This window comes from Lycorma delicatula, chromosome 6, assembly GCF_047948215.1.
Source record: "Lycorma delicatula isolate Av1 chromosome 6, ASM4794821v1, whole genome shotgun sequence".
In the NCBI taxonomy this organism is placed as follows: Eukaryota; Metazoa; Arthropoda; class Insecta; order Hemiptera; family Fulgoridae; genus Lycorma; species Lycorma delicatula.
The window spans coordinates 83,053,610-83,077,556 of NC_134460.1; the positions used below are offsets into that span (position 1 = coordinate 83,053,610).

Consider the following 23,947-nt stretch of genomic DNA (forward strand, 5'->3'; position numbering starts at 1 on the left):
GAAATTTCGAGGCTTATCATCATCACGTGGGCAGACGTGACACACAACGGGATGTATGTTTTGCTATGCAGACAACACGGCGGAGCATACGCTATTTTTCTACTTGAGGTGGCATATACTGCGCTCTTAAGCGGGCATTGTGGGGTTAAGCCCTGAAAACCTTGTCACCGATATGCTAGCTTCGGAGGATAACTAGCGAGCTGTGGATCAGTTTTTAAGAGAGGTTTTTTATGGACCAAAGACGTCGAGGGAAAGAACAGTGGTTTTTAGTTAGGATGGGTGGATAGCCCCAGTCGTGAAAACCGGCATGCTGAGGTGTGCCGTGCCGGTTTCAATGATCGGCTGGGGACTCCAGGAGAGTTTTAGGACTGGGATAAGATAATGTCCGAGTCCCGGCCACCATGTGGGGCCCGGGAACTACATAGTTGTACCCTCACCCGACTACATAGTCGGTTCTTTCGCAGGGTGGTTAACGGCGGGCAATTAGACTGACCTAGTCCCGGTTCTCGGGGAGGGTCCATCCTCCCCGAGAATTAGAACCAGGCAAAAGAATAAAAAAGGAAAAGATCCAACCCGCTGGTCGACCTACCGTGCCGGACTTATTGCCGGTGGGCGGGGAGGCCCGTTAAAAGTTTAAACGACATTCTCCTGGGCCGAGTTTTTCTTAACTGTATGTCCGGCCCAGGAAAGTAGGGGAAAAAATTACTTGCAAAATTCATTTTAGTCGATTCATTTTCGTAGAGTTATAGCTACTATTTTCCAATATGAAATAAGGGGTAAATCAAAATCAAAATTGTATAAGAGCATATTTTGCCAGTTAACGAAGAGAAATTTAGCCCTAAAATACGGCATAATAACAGAATTTGGAATATCCCGAAAAGAAATACTAAAAGAAAAAATTAAAATTTTTGTAGACACCTTTATTCATGAAAAAATTATTGCAATTTTATTTAACAGGAAAAGATCTCCAGCAATAAATACGACATTAAAAGGATGTAAGATAAATTATTTCAATGGTTTTTTGGATCTTATTTCGAAAAATTCTTAATTTTCATTTTCTGAATTAATAATAATATCGTTATGTTATTTGTTTATAGATTAAGCAATAATATACATATTAAATTACCAATGGTTTGTCTATCTGTTGTAGTAATTATATTTCAATCTGTCTTATATCACGAGTATCACAGTTATATGATTGGTTATGTACTAGCTGGTGCAGTCAGTTACCTCAACGGGTACTTCAAGTGTTTGCTATGTATGTCACTATTATAGCCACGGGTTTGTTTCACTACCAGCATGGTTTTGATTGATTTAATCCGTGAGGTGCTAGATAAAAAAACATGCTGTTCGTTTTTTAAATCGTACAAATTTTACACAATCCTAGTTTTTGCGCACTGTTTCATAGTCTCTTTTGTTAAACGGCAGGGAAGATAAATGGCGTTATGCGAATTGTTGAAATTCAGCTTGTTTAAACAGCGGTTAGTGGCTGCAATCCAGCAAAAAATGCGTCAATAAATAAATAAATCGATAATATAAAGATGATTAAACACAAATACAGATAAAACGATCGTGCCCGATTAAAATACACTAGGTAAGAGTTTTTATAAAGAACTGTTATTACTCATACAGTAAAGGCTGAAGGTCATGAAAAAAGATAGCACAAAGTTTCTAGCGTGTTGTCATTTTTATGGCTTTTACATTTGTCATACGCTTTTTAGTGGAGAAAAACATTAAATAAAATTACAAATCATTTAAAAATAGAAAGAACAAAGAAAAATGTGAAATATTATTTAATATATTATTAATAATATATTACCTTTAATATATATTAAAGGTCAACAATCGATTTTTGATTCTGTGAATTTCGAATGAGTAAATTGCAGATAGTGAATTACAGGTAGTCAAAATAGGGTAAAATTGTGCTATTCCATTTCTAAATTTAGTCTCTTTTTTTCAAGAAAATTAGATGTGGAACTACATAGAAAAACTAAATGTAGATATACGATCAAGAAAAAAGCAGATGTAAATAATAGTTAACGAAAAATGAAAAATTAAAACAGAAAAAATTTAAATAAGTTATTGCATTCTTTTTTTAAATAATATATTTTCGTAAATCATCAATTAGTATTTGCTTAAATAAACATCTATGATCATGAATATATTTATTAAATCACTATTTGATTAGTAAATAAAATAAATGGAATATTGTATGAATCTAATCTGTAAGTTTTTTTTCTAATACGGAATTAGAATTTCCTGTAAATATGTTAACAACAAAACACTATTTTAAAAGTAGCAATAACTATATTGGACACGAAATGATCAATTAATAAAAAATTCCATATAATAATAATGAATTCTATTAAAAACATAAATGTAAGTTTAGGCGGAAATAATATATAAATTGAAAATAAATAATTATTAATTTCAAATAAAAATAATGTGAAATAAAGATTGTAATAATCCATTAGTGTTTTTTTTTAAATGAACATGACTCTTCAACACACAAAAAAAAAATAAATAAAGAACTCACTTAAATAAGCACAATTTAAAAATAATATTTCTTTCTCTTTAACACTAATCCAACATACAAGAAAAAGTAAATTTAACCTCACCTACATCTTATCTAAGCAAATAGATAAGAACGAGAAATTACTAGAGGGCAGGGAATAATAGAGGTCGTTGTATCGCACAGTACTAACAAACAATATGGATACGATAACTCCCGCTCAATTTTAAATAATAAATATGAAATACGCAAATACATGCAATATTCAGTTAAATTAAAATATAAAAATTATGAAAAAATTATTATTTTTTTTTTTTGGTTGAAAGAATATTTAAAAAAAAACCTTAAAAACCACTCCTCATGATAACTTACTTTTTAGTAATTATTGTTCTTAATAATTCTAAGATAATATTTCACTTAATTGTGCAACGAACATTCAATAAACACAACCGTTTATTTTAAGTTTATTTAATGAACATAATAAAAATTCTCTTTTTTATTTTTTGTAATGTAAGTTATAATGTAGAGATTAAATTGCATTAGATAAGGGCACAATTTGTAATAATTTTTTCTTACTTGCTGAGATAAGTTGAATAAGATTTTAAAATATAAATATTATAACAAAAAAGTTTACTATTAGGTCTTAAATGATTATCTTAAAGATTTATTTTGAAAAAAGTATTTTAACATCGCTAACCATAATTGCCATTTCGACAAAACAGTAATTAAAAGTAATGTGTCATTAACAAATAATATTAATCATTATTTGAATAACATTTACTAATTCATTTTTTCTTTAATTTGAATACAACTAAATATTAATGCTAACTTAAAAATTCTATCAAGAGAATAAAAACAAAACATCAGCTTATAAAACATAAACTACATTCTATAATAAATTATGAGAATTAGATGTTTTCTATATTAATTGTTATTTATTAGTTAGAAAACCTAAATAACTAACAGGGTAATTTTTATAGGGTTCAGCATACTAGCATTTTTATCACATAGTTGCTAGTCGATTACCGGTATATGTAGTATTTTTTTTATGTAGTAATTTCATTTTTCTAATCTTCTTTATTAAAAGACATGAAAAACATGTTATAGATTATAATGGTAAAATGAAAATTAATTCCGTTACTAAAATGAAAATTGAAAATCCGTTACGATTAGTTATTTATTTTTAATGCAGAATGAATCAGGAGGAATGAATGTAACAAACTTTTAAGGACATTTTCTACTGGTGAAAATAAACAAGAAAGTTCATATAAACATAGGTTTGGAAATTCATCATCAATAAGTTTCGGCTGGCGAAAGTTTCGCCGTGTTTTCTTCACCTTCTGTAAAAATAACCCAGACTATAATTCTTGGAATTCAAATTAAGAATTCTAATTTAGTGGTTTTATATGATTGAAATCTGACCTGAAAAAGTGTTAAGAATAGGTTCCAAAACTCTATTATTTAGTAGTTTTCGAGAAAAAACAAGATTTCTATGAACTTTGTTTATATTATTTTATTCAAAATCAAATTCTCTATAAGTTTTGTTTAGAAAAACTTTTATGGGTTTATTACCCATTTAACAAAGTTATTTTATGCCAAAAAAATTTGTGTTTTTAGTGTTTTTCAACCCAGTCTTATGTCTTTTCTCAAAAAATACAGTTCTGAAACCTATTTTTTCAGGTCAGATTTCATATAAAACCATTAAATTACCCCTTAATTTGAATCCCAAGAATTACAGTCCGACTTAATTTTACGGAAGGCGCAGAAAACAATCTTTTCTCAGACGATACTCGGTAACGAAGCGTTTCCGAAGCTACCGTATATTTATGTTTACGTTTATCTTTATTTTCACTAGCAGAACATGTCCTGAAAGTTTGTTACATTTTTCATGAATCTTTCTGTACATTGAATGTAATGCACTTGAATTCTCTCTTTAATATAAATTTAAATTTTTATTTTTAATTTATTGGTATTAGCAGAGTTGAATTAAGCGTTTATTTTAAGCTTTTCTTTAAGTATGCATAACAACGAATGACAACTCATTTTAATAGTAATTTCATATTGCAGTTGGAAAAAACCAAGTATTATCGATCAACAACACTCAAGAACTTTTAAATAATGTTTTAAAATGAAAAAAAAAACAAAGAGAAAAACAGTAGTCTGTCCTTGAAATATTCTACAATCCATTAAGTAAATTATGATAATATAACGATGTATCACGTGATCTCTTTTATTACAGATTACATGTTTGTAAAACATCATGTTAAGACCGATTTAAATATTTTGTTAAAGTTGTGTTGCAATTACTATTACATCCGTTATTTGAACTTTAGTATTTTAATATTAAAAGAAAAATGTGAAATAATAAAAGAAAATTATATTCTCAAGCTTCTTTAATATTTAAATATTAAAAGAACGGAGTAGAACGTACGTTGTTGATATCTAAAAAAAAATTATTTCTCATCCGATAGCTTTACAATGTAATTTACGTTATTTTATACAAGCTCAAGGTAACAAAAAAATTTACTGCATTAATGCTATAGGCTATCAACAAATTTCAGCTAAATAAAAAAAAGAAAGAAATAGAAATCGCTTGAATATACTAAAAAAAAAATATTTATTACTTTTTTTGCTTTATTTTTCTTATAATTAATCTAAACAATAGTTATTTTATTTTCCGTATAATTGATAGATAACTATAAAATTTATCTTAAAAGCAAGTACTTGAGGTTTTTTATTTACCAATAAAGAGACAGTTGATAATCGAACAACTTGAAAACAATATATAAAATGAATTATGCATTAACTTATTTTCATTACAATTTACCAAATGATGTCCTAAACCTTTGTTATGGTTATGATACATAAGATGATAAGCAGGTGAAAAGAGACCCATTAAATAAACAAAGTAAATGTAAAATTAAAAAACATATATATATATAATATTTTTAAATTGCAATAAATATATATATACAAAAGAGGGGGGATTAAAAAGACCTTTTAGAAACTAAATTAAAATAATTAAATATCTTCAAATAAAGAATATTGTTTACATTTATTAAAACATATATAATTTATTTTTTACTTCGTTGAACATAGTACAACAAAGTAAAAAATGCAAAGAATGTAAAAAATAGATTAAGGAATTATTGTGATCCCGAAAAATCTTGATTTTCAAATTTCAACGGAAATATCCATTTTGAGTAGTTTCGGCGTGGCGTCAGTACGTATCTCGCACAACTTGAAACGATTAGCCGTAGAATGTTGAAATTTTGGATTTAGGATTGTTGTAACATCTACTTGTGCACCTCCCATTTTTATTGCAATCGAATGGACCAAAAGTGTCCAAAAAAGACCAAACTCTCTGAAACATTTTCAACGATATATCATAAGTGGTCCTTATTTTCATTGTTTCCAGAGTTATAGCCAAATAAAATTTTAATTAGTGAAAAATTTTGATCTTACAATCGAAGGCACATCGGTTCAAATCAGATTTTTAAATATATTGATTTATTAATAATTAATTATTAACCTCAGATTGTAAAAAACAAATTTACAATAAATAATAATTCAATAATGACAATTAAAAAAAATTAGAAGTTATTAATGAAATAAAATTTCATGTATTTTTCATTAAAAAAAATGTGTATATGTAATTTAAAAGGGGTACGAGGAAGTCATGTGGTGTCCATATGAATTTTTTTAAGTTTATGGACGAATTAAAACATATATTCAATAAATTTTCATTTTATAAAAAAATTACGAAAGTTTTCCAGTAATGAAAGATGAAATATTAACATAAACCAAATATGTAACATTATAGAATTAAAATTTATGTAATAACTCGTACATTTAAAATTACTTTATTATAAAAATTACTCAGTTTAGGGTATGTAATTCATAATTCATTTTTTATTTTCTATTCATATACATATAAATACATACTCGGTAAAATAATTACAAATAAAAATAAATGTAATGTAACATCAAAACATAAAATAGATAAATAAATATAAACACCGAAAATAATATTTGACTATTTAAAGTCTGTTCGTGTGGCAATAAAGATTTATTTTTATCATTGATATTATAAAGATGATGTTCATTGTTACACCTCATGTGTTATCTATCAAACAATTTTGATACTGTAATTAAAATATGTCCGTACGGAGTGAATATAAATAAAAAAATATTTTTTTAGTTTTAAGTATAAAACCCTGACAGACTAATTATGTTAAAATTTATAAAAAAAAAAATCTGATGTGAAAACCACATGACTTCATTGTACGCTTATTAAATTATTAGATATACACAATTCTTAAAACGAAAATGACATAAAATTTTATTTCACTAATAACTTCAGATTTTTTTTTTTTTAATGTTATTGAATTATTATTTATTGTAATTTTTTTTTACAATCAGAGGTTAATAATAATTAATAAATCAATATATTTAAATTAAAAAAAGGAAATAAAATCAGATTCGAACCGATGTACCTTCCCTTGTAAGATCCAAATATTTCATTAATTAAAATCTTATTTGGCTACAACTCTGGAACCAATGAAATTATGTACAACTTACGATATATCGTTGAAAAGCTCTTCTTAATACGGGCTTATTAGAGCAGTTAAGAAAATATCAGAAATCCTAATTGTTTTGCTTTTTGGGCATTTTTTTGACATTTTTGGTCAAGTCGATTGCAATCAAAAGGCAAGGTGTACAAATAGATGTTACAACAATCCTAAATCCAAAATTTCAACATTTTACGGCTAATCTTATTGAGTTATTCGAGATATATACGTACGTACAGACGTCCCGCCGAAACTAGTTAAAATGGATGCAGGGATAATCAAAATTGATATTTCCGTTGAAATCTGAAAACCGAAATTTTTCGCGATTAAAATACTTCCTTAACTTCGTACAAGAAGGTAAAATTATATTTACGATTTGAATACGTCACCTGTATTACACAATAATCTTTTTTCCACAAAGCATACAAGGAATTAATGGAGATATTTATGGATACAAATATTTCATATTTAAATGGAAAGCGAACAGTTTCTTTTCATATAAATACATTGCCAATGAATACCGTTTTAATAAGAGATTATAACAATAAAAAAAAAAACTGACGTAGATAAAAATGACAAAACACTTTTAGAAAAAATTATACCACTAATAATAACATAATACTAGATTTAATATGTTTTATTAGTAAGTTAAAAAAAAAATTAACCGCGTATTTTCAGTAATTTATTACAGTAATATCAAATTATTTTAATATTTACGTATATAGCCTTTATAACATAAAAGGTTTAACAATCATTATTTTGTGTTTATAGAATCCATATATTTCATTTTTAAGTTTAACAAGAAATGTTAGACAATTTAAGTATTAAAAACAAAAAAATCCTTACAAATACAATAAGACAGAAAACAAAATTTGAAAATATATTTCACCACCACATTTAACGAATAGATGAATCTAGTCTTTATGTATATTTGTCTACGCTAATTAGAAGAACTACTGAAATACCAGTATTAAACATTGCACATAAAAAATTATTCCTTTTGTAAGTTAAATTAGTATAGTTGTAAAATAAAAAAAAAAACTTACCGCCTAAATATATATTTTATGAATAATGAAGATAGGTATTAGAAATTTTAAACTGTTTTGGATACGATAAATCTAACAAACAATAACTAGATACTAGTTCAGTCGAGAACAGACTGAGGTTCCGTTGGATTGTAAACTGTTTGCCGAGTCAGGTAAGCTAGATAAGATAGATAATATTTTATTGGTCTAAGATAACATATTAAGTGCTTTGTACATATTAGTTTGTTCAAGAGATAAATACAATTTACGTATTTTAGATGCTTGTTTTATGTTTATAAAACTGAGTAATAAATGCTATCAACTAGTCTATCAGTTTTTAGTTAAAATTTTTATTTATTAATAATAGTTAATTAATTCAGCATGTTAAGATTAAAAACAATTTACGTTATTCAAAGAAAAAATTATTAATTTATATAATAATTAAATATTTTTAAGTACGTTTTTTCAAAAAGTACGGTAAAATATTTTCAGTTATTCAAATTTAGATTTGCTACACAAGTATATATGAAGTTGAGCATGTGAAAATTTGATGAAGATTGGCTGAGCTGTTCCTGAGTTACGGTCAATTTAAGGTCAAAAAAAGTTAAGGTTTATGTTGACTGTGTACTGGTGTATTTTTCATACGCGCTTATGCAGTATATTCGAGTGAGTTGAAATTTTTTTTTGTTGTAGTGCTTATTTTAAGTGAACTATGTATCAAAGTTAAATTAGAATGAGTTGATACTTTTTCAAAAGGAAACAAAATAAAATAAAGAATAGTAAAATTTTTTTTAAATTAAATAAAATATATAAATTATGGATAAAAAATATATGTAAAATATCATAATCAAATTAATTGAATTTTGACAATTGGTTATTATATTTTTTAAAATTATTAAACAAAAAATGAATGCATAAAAATGTATAAATGAAAACGTATAAAACAAAAAAAATATAAATGTAACTGGTAATAGGTTTGTAAAATATTTTTGTATTTATTAATAACAAAGGATATGATTTCTTGGAAAAGGATGATAAAATTAATCATATAAAGAAATTATTTTTTTTTCATATTTATATGAACCGTTTTATCATACTACTTTTAAGATTTACCTAAGACGGACCTAAAGATATACAACTATTTGACATCAGTGTTAGTTTTAAATTTTAAAGATCAAGCGAACTATTTTGGAACTACAGCATGTCTGCCGTTGTCCAGATGTGGATAGTTCAAAATGTACCAAAGTAAGATTGCAATGATAAAAAAACTGATTGTACTTATTAAAACTAAAATCGTCTTAAAAAATATACAACACCGGGAAATACTAAATGAAATCAGTTATTTAAGAATTAAATATATTTAATCAAGTATGAGGGAAAAGAAGATTTAACAAAAATTAGTTAAGGGCTTTTAATAAAGAATATAATATATATATATATATATATATATATATATATATATATGTAATTTTTAAATAGGAAAAAACACACCCTTTTCTATTCCTGATAAAATTAAATAGTATTTACATAATTAAAAAAAATAATACCAAGAAATTACACCCAGATAAAACAAAGCTGTTATTTTAAAGAAAGTTTATTTATCGTATTTTTCCATTAGGTAGATTTTTTAAATTTCTATTAGAGTAGAAACACTTTGATACTAAAGCTTGCAAAGACTACCAAATGCTTATTCCTTAAAAATATTTTGAAAAATAGATGTCATATAATTTTCAAAATCTTTCTACAACTAAGACCAAAGAAAAAATTATGCAGTTTTGTTAACGCTTGAATCTCATCTATCTTATAAAAAAAGAAGAAAAACGAGAGACTAACTAAATCTAACAATTTCTTAATATATAAATAAATTATTTATTCAGATCATAACATATATACATTTTATAAATCATGGAATGGTAAGATAAACTTTTCAATGGATAACAAAAAGGAATATCTTCAGAGTTTACCTAAAAGTATAAAGGTAAAGTGTGGAAAAATCTTGAACAAAACAATAAAAATTCTGATGTGGACACCTCATGATTTCCTTGTACGCCGATTAAATTATATACACATTTTTTTTTTAAAAAAGAACGTAACATTTTATTTCAGTAATAACTTCTGATATTTTTTATATATTTTTTTTAATGTTTTTTTTTTTACAATCTGAGGTTAATAATTATGAATAAATCAATATATTTAAATTTAAAAAAATGTTTCAACTGATGTGCCTTTCCCTTATAAGATCCAAATATTTCATTACTTAAAATTTCATTCGGCTTTAACTCTAGAACCAATGAAAATAAGTACCTCTTATGATACATTGTTGAAAAGCTCTCAATGAGGGCTTGTTAATGCAATTAAGAAAAAGTCCAAAATTTTGTTTTTAATTTTGGACTTTTTTTTAACACTTTTGGTCCAGTCGATTGCAATCAAAAGCGGATATGGACAACTAGATGTACTAAATCAAAAATTTCAACATCCTACGGCTAATCGTCTTTGAATTATGCGAGATACAGACGTCACGCCGAAACTAGTTAAAGTGGATTCAGGGATGGTCAAAATGGATATTTCTGTTGAAATTTGAAAACCGAGATTTTTCGCGGATCGCAATAATTCCGTTACTTTGTTCAAGGAAGTAAAAAAATAAAGTTAATAATTTTTTTCGTGGAATTTCGACAATTAATTTAAATCTATTTTTTTTGTTGTTGATTTTTTAAGGCATTAAATTTAAAAAAATGATCAATCCTTTGAAATTTTTTTGACCAATCTGTATACTTTCCCATTATGCTCTAGGAGCATTTATCTCTACAGCCGGGCAAGTAATAGTAGTTGTTTCAGTCTACACGTAAGAATAATTATTTGAAGTACCAATGAAATTACAATATTAAAATAGGCATAAAATAAAATCTTTATAAAAAAAGACGTTCATTTCTAAATTCGTGATTACATATTTAAATGTAAGAATGCAGAAATTCAGATTTTCCTAATTAGGATTATTTAAAAATTTATCAACAATACGGTTAAATTTTTTGTCAATAAGATTAATTTTTTAATATACTTGGATTGGAACTTTAGAACTTAAATAATTTATGAAAAATCATTTTTTAAGCAAAACAAGATCCTTTTGATACGTTAAATTTCATATCAAAAATGATGTTACTTTCAATTTTAATCTTTTATCAGTTAAGATAAATTTATACAGATGCAGCAACGAATCGGACGATTTTGCAACACTGTTCTTCAGAGACAGTGTTGAGTAGGGATGAAACAGCTACTGCCATTTTGTAATTTAGTGAAAAGCGTTTAATTCCAATAGAATAGTGGAGTGGAGGAAAGCGTGCCTTTGCTGTGCAAGTGTTTTACAAAAACGGTTACAGTTTCGTAATCGCTAAGTGTGAATTTCGAAAACATTACGTAATTGATCTTACTTGCTATTCCATCGGCTGTCATCAAAACTTTGGTTCAATACTCTGAGGCCATTGGTTCTACGCTAAAAAGAAAGGCGATAGCGTAAAAACAGTTCGTACATTCGAGAATATCGCAAAATGTGAAAGAGAAGCACTGGAGCGAAGTCCACGCCGGTGAGCGTGACGCCATTCTGTGTCACTCGGATTGTCTGCCCGCAGTGTACACGAACGTGACTATGAAAACAGGACTAATTTTTATCAAACTTAATTAATGAAAGTCAAGATTTTATTAATAATTTAATGATGAGCGATGAACTCATTTTCACATTTAAGGATTTTAATTCACGATACTGGGTTTCCAAAAATCCAAGAATTCCCCCCCTAGAGATGCTGCAAAGTTAATGGCTGACTTTAGCAAGGGACTTACTGAGTAAGTATGTATAGTGGAATAGCAGTCATCTGCAAGATAATTTTGGACGATAAATCTCTCTTTTTGGCTACATAAAATCAGAAATAGTAAATCTTTCATGTCTACGTTGTGCTCATACTTGTTAAAACCAAACAAGATTTATTATTCCTAATAACGTTTTTAAAATCGCCCGATTTACTGCTGCACTTTAAAAGAAACGCATCTGAAAAAAAAATCGTTTAACAAAGCTTTTAAAAAAAATCAAATATTAAGTGAACGTACATTTTTGTTTTCAGATAAATTATTTTACTAGATATAGAAAAAAAAGATGAAATCTTTGAATATAAGGATATAGGGAAGAAACTGAAACAAAAACATAAAGGAATCTTTGATTTTTTAAATTCGTACATGCATTTACTGTAATAATCTTTCTAAATTAGATATTTTACTATAACTTTATATTCTAGATTTATGTTTACCCAACATCTAAATCTTCTGCTGTTAACTATCCTTTAAAAATTTAATCAAAATATTTCATAATTTACATCCGGCTAAAGATATCAGGAAAACATCTATACACAAAAATACAGAATTTTATTTAGTGTGTATAATTAATTTCCTACATATGTTTATTATAATCTTGATGCTGATTCATAATAATCGCTTTGATTTTCAAAAATATTTACGTTTTAAATATTAAAAGAAAAGGATTCGTAAGGAACTACATATATTTAAACCATACGGCTAATATATATTTTTTTAATCGAAATATACACAGGATGGTGCTTTAATAATATATACCGGTACATTTTATTTGCTCAGAAAGGATGATGAAGAACTGCTGTTAGTTTCAGTTTAATATATACTCGTACTTATAAGGAAATATTCCACTAGAATATGACTACTGCACATCCTACATCACATTAGTTACAGGTCGCTTAATAACTAACTTGCATTCTATAGACGTATATAACACTATTATATAGTTGTCCATTGAATTAACGTTTATGAAATTGTGTATTTAAACCAATAAAAATATGAATTTCAATAAATTCCCAGAAAGATAAATGTATTTTATATTGTTAAACAAACTTTCAAAACATATTGATTTCAATAAAATAAGGACTGTTTTATAATACTTAGAAGGTGTACGTACATTCATTAAATTACTAAATACATATATTTTAATATTTAGTTGATGTAGATGTTTATAAATAAATTTATTGTCTTTACTCTGTACTGCAGATCCTGAATAATTAATATTTTTTCTAGTCAACCTTTTACTTGTACTGGTGGTGAAAAATACAAAAATGATAAATTTCCCTTCGAAAATACATTTTGAATTAAAATAATAATGATACAATTTTATACAAAATATATTTTCAAGAGCCGAAATGGATAAAAAAATGAGGAAAATCTACTTTCATGTCATAAATGCTCTTTTGTATGAAAATTTTAATCAGTAATCATTAAATCAAAATACCACGTTTATTATTTCGGTTCTCGTTAACAAAATAAATAATAATCAACACTAATTTCAGAATAAATAATTTGAAAAAAATATTTATTGATTAAATCAAAGTATTTTTATAAAGTTAAAATTTCCCGGAACTGTTATATTCTCTGCTAACTATTGAAACATATTTTATACAATGCAATTATTCTGCCGCTTTACAACAAGCTATTTCACCAAGGTTAAAAAAACATAATCGATGCAATTCAAAATGTTTGTTTTGATTATTCTTAGATATATTTTTATATAATTCATTATACGAATTTTATAAAATTACCTTATCATATTTTATATACTCTTTTTCATAATATATAAGTTCGTATGGAGAGAAAAATAAATCACAAAAAGTTTTTGTTGAGAGATCAATTTTCATAGCAAGAGTGGTGATGAAGAAGAATGAAACGTATTTTTTCTTATAACTTGTGGCTTCTTTGACCGCATTATGCTAACCTATCCTGTCCAAAAGAAAAGAAAAAAGATTTTCCCTTCTTAAGTTAATGCTAAACCTGTTACATAAAAGGATATTTACTAGTAAACAAAAACGTAAATTAGAAAAAACTAAAAATTTTGATACTACGTCGCAATTTCTAATCTGATTGTAAATATCAATATATATTAAAGTATTGTTTACTTTATAAACTAATTTTGAAAACTTACTATAAATTTTTGCATACGTAAACGTGAAAAAGTTAAGAAAATGACAGAAATTGTAAACATAAAAAAAATTTTGGAAATATAAACAAATTACAAAATATGAAATAATATTTACAAACATTTAAAAATGTATCAGATTTTTTAATATTTATTTTTATTGTTATTATTGAATTATTATTTATCGTAATCTTTTTTTACAATCAGAGGTTAATAATTAATAAATCATATATTTAAATTAAACAAAAAGTTAAAAAAAATATATATGTATATGAAGTCGGATTCGAACCGATGTGCCTTCCCCTAGTAAGACCAAATATTTCATTAATTAAAATTTTATTTGGTTATAAACTCTGGAACCAATGAAAATGAGTACCACATTATGATATATCGATGAAAAACTCTCGGATCACGGCTTATTACTGCAGTTAAGAAAATGTCCAAAATCCAAATCTTTTTGCATTTTGGGGGTTTTTGGACACTTTTGGTTCAGTTAATTGAATTGTAATCAAAAGGAGAGATGCACAACTAGATGTTACAACAGTCCTAAATCAAAAATTTCAACATCCTAAGGGTAATCGTTTTTGAGTTGTGCGAGATACATACGCATATACGTACGTGCGTGCGTACAGGCATCACGCCGAAACTAGTCAAAATTGATTCAGGAATGATCAAAATGGATATTTTCGTTGAAATCTGAAAATCGAAATTTTTCGCGATCACAATACTTCCTTTATTTCGTACACGGAAGTTACAAATAAACAACCGATACATTCATTAATCTTTTGGTTCCTAATTTTTGTTTTAATATTAACGGGTTTTTATGTATTTCATTATATAAAAATAATTAAAATATTTTCGATAAATGAGCTGCTCTGCATTTCTTTAATTTGGAAATTGCTCCCCTAACAACAGCGAACCAGCTCCGTTAAGGAGTGGAAGAGGATTATTTTCAAAAGATACTTGCAAGAATTAATAAATCTAGAAACAAATGTAAAATGAAAACATTAATACAGAAAAAAATAAGTGATAGATAAATTTTAGTAGAAATATAAAATTACTAAAGGAATAATATTATTAACGTGCAAATCAGCGGTAAAAGATCAGGCTAGAAAAAATAAAAAAATATTTATAAATTAAAATAATTTCATGTACTGTTTACTGCTATCAAAGGATTTTAAGTTTCACATAATCTATGTATTTATCAGACTATAAAAAAGATCGTTGAAAAAATTTGGATCTAAATAATCAAAATGCCTTTCGTTGAGATGAAAATTTTTCATTATTTTTTAATATAGTATTCCAATATATACTATATTACTACTTTCTTAATTTTTTTACAACTGGACTACCAAGAAAATTTGTTGATCCCTTTCTCACTGGCCGTAAGATCTTAATAGTGGGTCTCACATTAAATCAGCATCGGATCATAACATTTCGTTTGGAATTCCATATTTGGTTAAATTGTAGGACACGGAGGCTGTGTATAACATCTCAGTTTCAGTGGTTTTCTACGTACAAATATATTCGAATTTAGAAACTGAAATACTAAGCGTCAAGTCAAGTACGTAAACTTTTAATGGGGTTAATAATTCAGATAACATTTTTAGGAACTAAATATCAGGTTTTAATCCTAAAGATTGGATTTTTATTAATAAATAATAAAAATCCAAAAATTTTATAAATTAAAAAGCGTCGTGGTATTGCATATTACAAACAATATTCCAACACATTTGGAAGAACGTATGCACTCTTGACATTTCATTAGTGCATACTAAGTGCTCAGTATGTTCAGTCTTTTATTGTCAAAATGTTTTTTATAGAGCATAACATAAAAAATAGATATTTTTTCTTTCAGTTTTTGGTATTAGTAGTAGTAAATAAATATTATTACATAGCTTATCTCAATATTTTATATTTTTCGCATGGCTTAATTTTCTTTTATATTTTCACCCACGACGGAACAAAGACGCGTTTGGAGTAATAGGTATGTGTGTGCGTTACCATTTTCCTCAAAAACTACTAGACCGATTTCAATGCGGTTTTTTGCATTACACAAGTAGAACTTCAGAGCAGGCTGGTAGATATGTTTTACGGTTATAGGCCGGCGGCGCTGCCGTTGATGTGTTTCTCTAAAACGGCTGGTTCGAGTTTGATGCGGTTTTGTGCATTACATAGATATCTCATTGCATTTTAGGAATCACCTCAAAGCAGGTTCTTAGATTAGTTTTACGGTTATAAGCCGCCAGGAGGCGCTACAATAGTTAAGTTTCTTCAAAACGGTTTCGTAGGATTTGAAAATTTTTAATTTTATTACTTGTTTATGTAAAGAATGTTTTAAATTAAAAAAAAAATATTTTTTTACTGTTTGGAAGTAATTATTACTGAATAAAGCTTACTGTGTTTTTATAAAAGAATTTTGAATTTTAAATTTATAAGAATAGAGCAGTTATGTATTTCATTTAGCAAGAATCGAACAAACATAAACATAAATCAATCCTATAGCAACCAATCAGCAAGAATCTCATAGCAAGGAGTAATGTATATATGTATAATGTGTATGTAAGAAAACGTACGATTAAGTTTTAACTAACCAAAAGTATATTAACACCTGCAATTTATATCCTATTTTAAATAATATATTTTTTCTTATTCAATTTTATTAATACAATAAGAAAAATATGCGCCACTGAGAGTCCATGAAATTCTGTTTGGGATCTCTCATCCTAGGGGCAAAAAAATCAATTATATTAACAACTATGCCAAACATTAATTTATTATTTCATTTTTAACGTATAGTGGGCCATTTGGGAACAATATGATTTTTCATGTGGCCTGTTACTAAAACATTTTTAACAACTTGACAGTCGTCAAGTTGTTAAAAATATATACAATTACTATATACAATATTAGTGGTTAAAATTAAAGATAAATAGATAAATTTCAAAAGAAAACAAATAGTGTATTCTCGATTTACTGCCAAAAATCCAAAAAGTGTTTGCATTTAGATAAAAAAGCTTTACATAAAAATTATTTTATTTATGAAGTGTAAATTACACTCCATTCAGAAACCTTGAGAAAACAGAGTGCGCGTACAAAATACTCTTTCTATACGCATTTTATTTATGTACATGGAATAACAGGGCATCAGATGAAATGGAAAACCATACAAAGAAATGAGGGTGACTGAAAGATAGATCCTTTGAGTCCGTGATGTAATAGGCAAGGGACCTGCCACTGGATAGAGTCACCATATTACAAACCATGATTGCTTCTCTGAACTTATATTACGTATATTCTCTCATCTGTAACTTTTATAAAGATTTATAGGAACAAAAATGTAAAAGGAAAACTACAACTAAATTTTAAAATATATTGAGAGAATTTCGAGTACAAATTTAATAACAGTGCATTCAAGGTATAAAATATTTCCGTTTATAAATTTTATCGTATAATTTATATTATTCTTAATTGAAATAAAATGAATAAGGAAGTTATAGAATAGATCGGTAACATTTTTTAGAAGATAAAAAAATGTGAATTAATCATACAGGAAAACAATAGAAATCTTTAAAAATAAAGAAATTCTATTATTAAAAAACAGGATGTTAAAATATTAACAAAAGTCGTGAAAAAATAAAGCACAATTTACTTAGCATTAAGTAAACACTAAGACAGCTAATTTATCTAAACTTTAAATAAAATATTTACTTTTTTTAAGAAGAGAGTTAGAAAAAAAATACATATGATTTCTGTTGGCGAGTTTCTTTAGTCCGTTAATTGCCTTTAAAGGCTTTAGAAATGCTAAAATAACGTTTAGAAATATTTTTTACTTATTTTTAAATTACTTTAAACCACACTCGCATCGCAGAACTGTACATCATAAAAAGCCGAATGATAACTTAAGAAATTCAACATTTTTATCTAATAAAAAAAAATATCAATGTTCAAACCTATTTCTTCTAAAAACTTCGATTTTTCATTAAATTTATCAAATTACTAGATGTTATTTAAAAATTTTATTTTCAAGCAATTTATTAAATATTAAATTTAATGACCGAAAATTTTTTTTTAATATAGAATGGTGCCTAACGATCACCATTTTGTTTTAATCAATTCGTAGAGGTAATAAATTTAAATAGAATGTTTCGATACATACTTCATGAAAGTTGTACCTCTTCCTACAATAGTATGTTAAAAAACACACACACACACACACACACACACACACAAACACACATATATATATATATATATATATATAAGTAATATGAGTTAACTGCAGACAAAAGATTCAATTTTGTAATATTTAATGAACTGTAAACTTACATTTTTAATTAAAATCACGGAACTGTATTAATATGTTATTGTTAAAAGTAATGGTAAAATTAAACAGAAAGGAAAATTGCAACAATTTATTAAAATTGCGATGAAATACAGTACAAATAAATGAAAATGATACAATGTTAAGGTTTTTGTTTTAGGTTGGTAATACTGTATGAAACATTGATCAACTTATTCGCTTTTTTTGTCCATGACCAGCTGTTATTATTCATTAAAGCACAGTCTAATATTAGTTTCATTTTGTTTTAGTATAAATTAAATTACAACTGTTATTTTTCTATTATTTAATAATTGTTCAAATTAGACCTTAATCCAAACAATCTAATCAAGAGTAGAAAATATTCATCTAGGATTCAAAGGCAAATTGAATCTTAGATTTGATAGATTGGGAAAGATCTTAAAAGTTGTATCTACTGATTCCGAAGAAAAAAACTTGTTCAAGTGAACCTAAAGGGAAAGGAAAGTATGCGCGAAAACGTTTTCCAAACAGAAGGTGCATGCTACTGAGAAAATGTAAGCTACATTCCAAGATACTAGGTCTTAGGCTTCAATGAAGATATAATCACAATTAGGATCATGAGCACGATTCAAAAGTTCCTCTAGTGAACTGGAGTGCGAAAGACCACTGGCTTATCCCCCATAAAATAATTGTTTCTTTTATGGGTTGTTCTTCAAGTAAAAAAATCATAAAATGTTAACAAGCACCGGTCACACACCGGCGTAAATTAGTTTTTCTCGCTGCCATTTATTTTATTATTTGGCAAAAAATCACACTCCGTCTTACGGGTTAAAGGAAAACTAAGCCTCAGAAAACACAGGTAAATAACCACTTAAGAAAGACGTTTTTTAGTTTGTATCACTCTTTTATCTGCCCACTCTGTGCAATAAGTGAGAAGTTCTAAAAAAAATTACAAAGATGTCCTGCAACATAAAGTAATACGGCACTTGGAAGAAAAGACAACGACAGTACTACTGTTCTTCAAAGTGACGTGGTACCGTGCCACACTTCAAAAGCGGTAAAGAAATGTATTCAAGAGAATGTGATAGTCTGGACTAGCCAGAAAATTACCCAGATACTATTCACATTTGTAATGTTTTGGGCAGCACTATGACACATCTAAGGAAAAATTTATATGTAATGTAATTAAAATATACTTTGGCATTAATCAGATTAAAAAAAAAAATAGATCACGTTTTCTACTAATTGCAAGATTTTTTTTTGGAAACAAATAAAAATTGTTTTTGCCTAGCATCCAATAAATTGCATTGAATTTTAAACTATTCAACAATTAGAATGAAAAAAAGAAAAACAAACTTGGATTAAGACGTGATTAAACTAAACACTGTTGTCTGGTTTTTTCGATTTCATATAAAATTTATGCAGATAAGTGAAAGTAAACAATAATGTACACTTCTAACATTTGAGCAAAAATGTAGAATAAAATTAGTAAATTCTGTTCTACATACTGACAATATAAAGTAATTTTTGTACAATTTGTTATCAATCATTATTCTATCCCATTTACTTATATCAATTTATGGGGAAAAAGAAAACTGAATCAATCCTTTCATATCTACTCTGCACCCAGATATCTTTCCTAAATTTCTACGTCCTTCACTATTAAAATACTTAGGATTTACTATGTTTTACAAGATTCAGGGTGGCTTTGAGCGATAGTGAATTATACTGACACTAATGCTTATTATAAACCGGTTTTAGTACTAATAATTTACATAAACAGAGTAAACTATAACAACAAAGTTACGCATATAAAGTTAATCATGTAAAGGATTAACGTAAGTGATTAGGTTAATCATGCAAATGATTTACTGCATGATCGATTGGATTAAGATTAAATAAGAAATATAAAAGAAGTATATTAATAATTTTAATAAAATTGAATGGAATATATATTTACTTTACAGTAAATTAACACAGTAATCTAATACAACACTGTAATACTTTATTCATCTAATACTTATCTGCTTCCATGAAGCAGATAAATGAAGTATTATTTTAATACTTTATTTTATTTTACAATCTAATACTTTAATACTGTAAAGTAATATATGATTTACTTAACAGCAAATAATATGTTCCTCTCTTTCTAAATACTCTTTTCATCACTCAGCTGGACTGCATATTTCAATGGTAATTTTAATCCTCTCGGACTGAATATACATATAAAAATTCTGAATTTGTCACTTACGCGATAATCTTAAACTTTTTTATGGGTAGGATAATTATAAAACAATAAATTACTATAAAAATCAGTCAGAAGTTTTATTTTCCAAGAATAATTCTTTTGAATCTAGAAATGTTTTCTTTTTGTGAAGAAATTAAAGCATTACACGGAGAGTTAAATGTCACTTTTATACCTGTGAGATTAATATGCAAAATTAAACTCAGCAAGGAAGGTACTTTGAATTGGAATTTACTTTCTACAGTACACTTAACGTGCGTTGATTTATATTTTAGAAAATAGCTGTGTAATTTTAGTATCTTGTATCAGATAGCCTAAAACTTTTAGTTATAGAATCTGACACTACTTCACAATAACCGCTAATTGGATTTCAATTCCGCCTGTTTATTTTAAATCGATCATTCTGAAATTGTACTCATTTAAAATAATAATATTTAAATGGATTTCAATTGGATTTTGCAGAATTATAGATTAAATTTCGAAGTAATTCTTCATCCCTACTTTTTCAGCCAACCCTTGTGTTATTACATAAATACTATAATACAATATAATTTCAAAAGTACAGTTTGTGACACACTTCGTTAACAAATCGAACTTTAAATATCAATATTTCTTTTTTTCATAAGATATCAATATACACATCCTCGTATACTTTATGATAAAATCCCTAAAAACTTGAAATATGTGCTAAAATTAATGTTCTACACAGATAATTGTAATCCAATTTAAAATTCAGGGAAGTGTACGGTAGAATAACTTTGTAATTAATTTATACAATTGTTAAACGCAACAGGTTTAAATGTGCGTAACACAAATATAAATCAGGTAGTCAAACAAAAGTACAAGGGGAAGCAAATAGGGGGAGCTGACTAAGGTGGAAAAGCGGGGAAGGAAAACAGTCAGAGAGGTAGTGGATGTTGGTCTGCGGTAGTAAGGCTGAATAAGGAATTAACTCGGTCACGTGGTTTGAAGGGTTCAAAAGTAGTGGAGGGGGTTCATTGGTAGTGCAAAAGAGCTGAAGGAGGGGTGGAATGAGAGATACATATTTAATAAAGAGCGGGACACGATTTATAGTAGTGTTGATATACTAGGACCTTATCACGACCGACCGCTGTTTATAACTCAACTTATACCTCTCTATCCTATCTCACTCTCCCTATACCAGTACGTTCTCTTATCAGAAGGATTTATAATAACCAAACTCTCCATCCCCCGTATACATTTTAACCCTCTCGTTGATTTCAGATACTGTATAGCCAACATCCTTTTCAATTACGAAACTCTTTAATTTCCTTTAAAACGTAACGAAAAGTATAATTTTCATCAAAGTACTATTTTGTGATAAACATTTTATATCCTTATCTCTGATTTTATATATATATATATAAACACTCCTCATTAAAAGAAACAGTTTTTTAATTAATCTCACAGGAAAAAAAATCGTTGTAAAATATTGAAATGTCAGTAAACGTTTAAAGATTATCAACTCAAAAAGTTAAGTTATATATTTAATAATTTTATATTTATTCTATGAAGCGTAATCTATTTATTTAAATGAACTTATATGACGTTCAGCAAACAAAACTTTCTTGTTTTAATTTATTCTTCCTTTTCCCTTTGTACTTCTATCACCGATTATTATATATTACAGAAGTAAATCCGCGATCAAAATCACAAAACTTTTATAAAAATTTTTGATTTACTTTACACTCTTCTTAATCCACAAAAGGTTACCAAAAGCAATTGTAATAACTACACATGTTCGATAAACAGCAGAAAGGAAGGGAAAGAAGCGTTGTTTGAAATCTTAAAAAATGAGATATCAAACTTTTAATGTTGTTGAAAGAAATTGTACGGTTAATATTTTAATTACAAAATTACAAGGTAAAAATGGCAAGCTGTTTTACCGGTATTTTGAAGCAAATCCCCTCAACCTGTAATATGTTCTACATTAATTCGTATGTGTAAATGGATAGGAAAGCTGTACACATAAAATATTTGTGTGATAGCCGATTTCATAGTTGTAGTTGTAACAGATACCAAATTGACACAACGTTAAACGAGAATAACTATGGAACTACTAGAAATATATAAGTGTAGTTTAGTACCTGCCGTAACAAAATGCTGGAATTATTCTAACGTAAATTGCACGTACTCGACTATATTTAAGTTTTCTACTGTGAATGATTTGGTATCATCTAATATGAAACAGGGTAGGCGTTATATGTAAATAAATTCAATCAGACGGTATTTGTTTTGTTACTTACTTTTTTTTAATGCGCCCTGAGCTTTCATAACCCAAATTTTGCTAAGAGACGGCTGGAATCGGTTTTGAAATTTCAAAACATTATCCCAGCAAACGTCTTTTTTCCTAATTTTACATGCATCTGTAAATGACTTGAATATTAGTACAACTTTTATTGTAATTAAAATAAATTTAAATAATTAAATAAAAATTGAACTGTAATTTTTTGAGTATTTCATTAATTTAATCTTTTAATTCATAAATAAATCAAATGATAAGTAATTGTAAAATAAATTTATTTTAAATTTTAGCTGAATTTTTTTTTGTTTAACGTATGTGTAAATTCAATATTTTTAAATACTAAAACTTAGTATATATTGAGTTGCAATTTTTAATGAACAGCAAATTGTGAAGCATTACACCCCCCCCCCCAATATTTAAAAGAAAATTCAAATGTTAAATGAAAATTATTCATTTAAAATTTGTCAAATATCAGAAAAATATGACTTTAACGAAACATTTAAAATAAACTAGTTTTAATATCTAACAAACCAGAAAATAAATTTTATTAAAAGAGTAAAATTAATTATAGATTCACTTTAGTTCAAGAAGGCGCGACAATAAAGAGTGTAACGCTAATAAACATATCATGGTATTAGATAATTATAAAAAAGAAGTTTTTGTTGCGTAGTGTGAAACGTTATAGAGATAGATTGAGTCACCTTCACTTAGATTTGGACTAATGCCTGCCTATGGAGGCACAACATTCTGAAATTAGTTATATGTAGCCGCTATCATTAAGTCGGAATCTAATTTTAACTAATTATTTATAGTATTAGAATATAACATACTTACACCCCTAATATCATACTAGAGTTATACTCCAGTTCATCTCAGCCGTTAAATGTTTAATAAATAACGTTTATATTCTTACTTAAAAACAAGATAGAAAAAATCCGAAGAAACCATACTACTAATAATGTTCAATAATAAAATCCATGTGGATTTCTATTTTAAACTCTCCGTTTATTTAAAAATGTAATTTTTTTTATTCGTTTTACAATGTAGT

General features: G+C 27.0%; 1 protein-coding gene across 22 annotated transcripts in view; it reads right to left on the bottom strand.

Moving 5' to 3' along the window:
- LOC142325978 (CUGBP Elav-like family member 1) overlaps window positions 1-23,947 on the bottom strand; it is a 1,952,897-nt gene that overhangs the window by 1,040,820 nt on the left and 888,130 nt on the right. Inside the window, exon 1 of one of the 22 annotated variants that reach the window (XM_075367975.1) lies at window positions 8,130-8,234. The exons of the other annotated variants lie outside the window; for them this stretch is intronic. The gene's annotated coding sequence lies outside the window, so the exon portion shown is untranslated. Of the gene's footprint in view, window positions 1-8,129; window positions 8,235-23,947 lie in introns of those variants that run through there. 22 annotated transcript variants of the gene reach the window in all.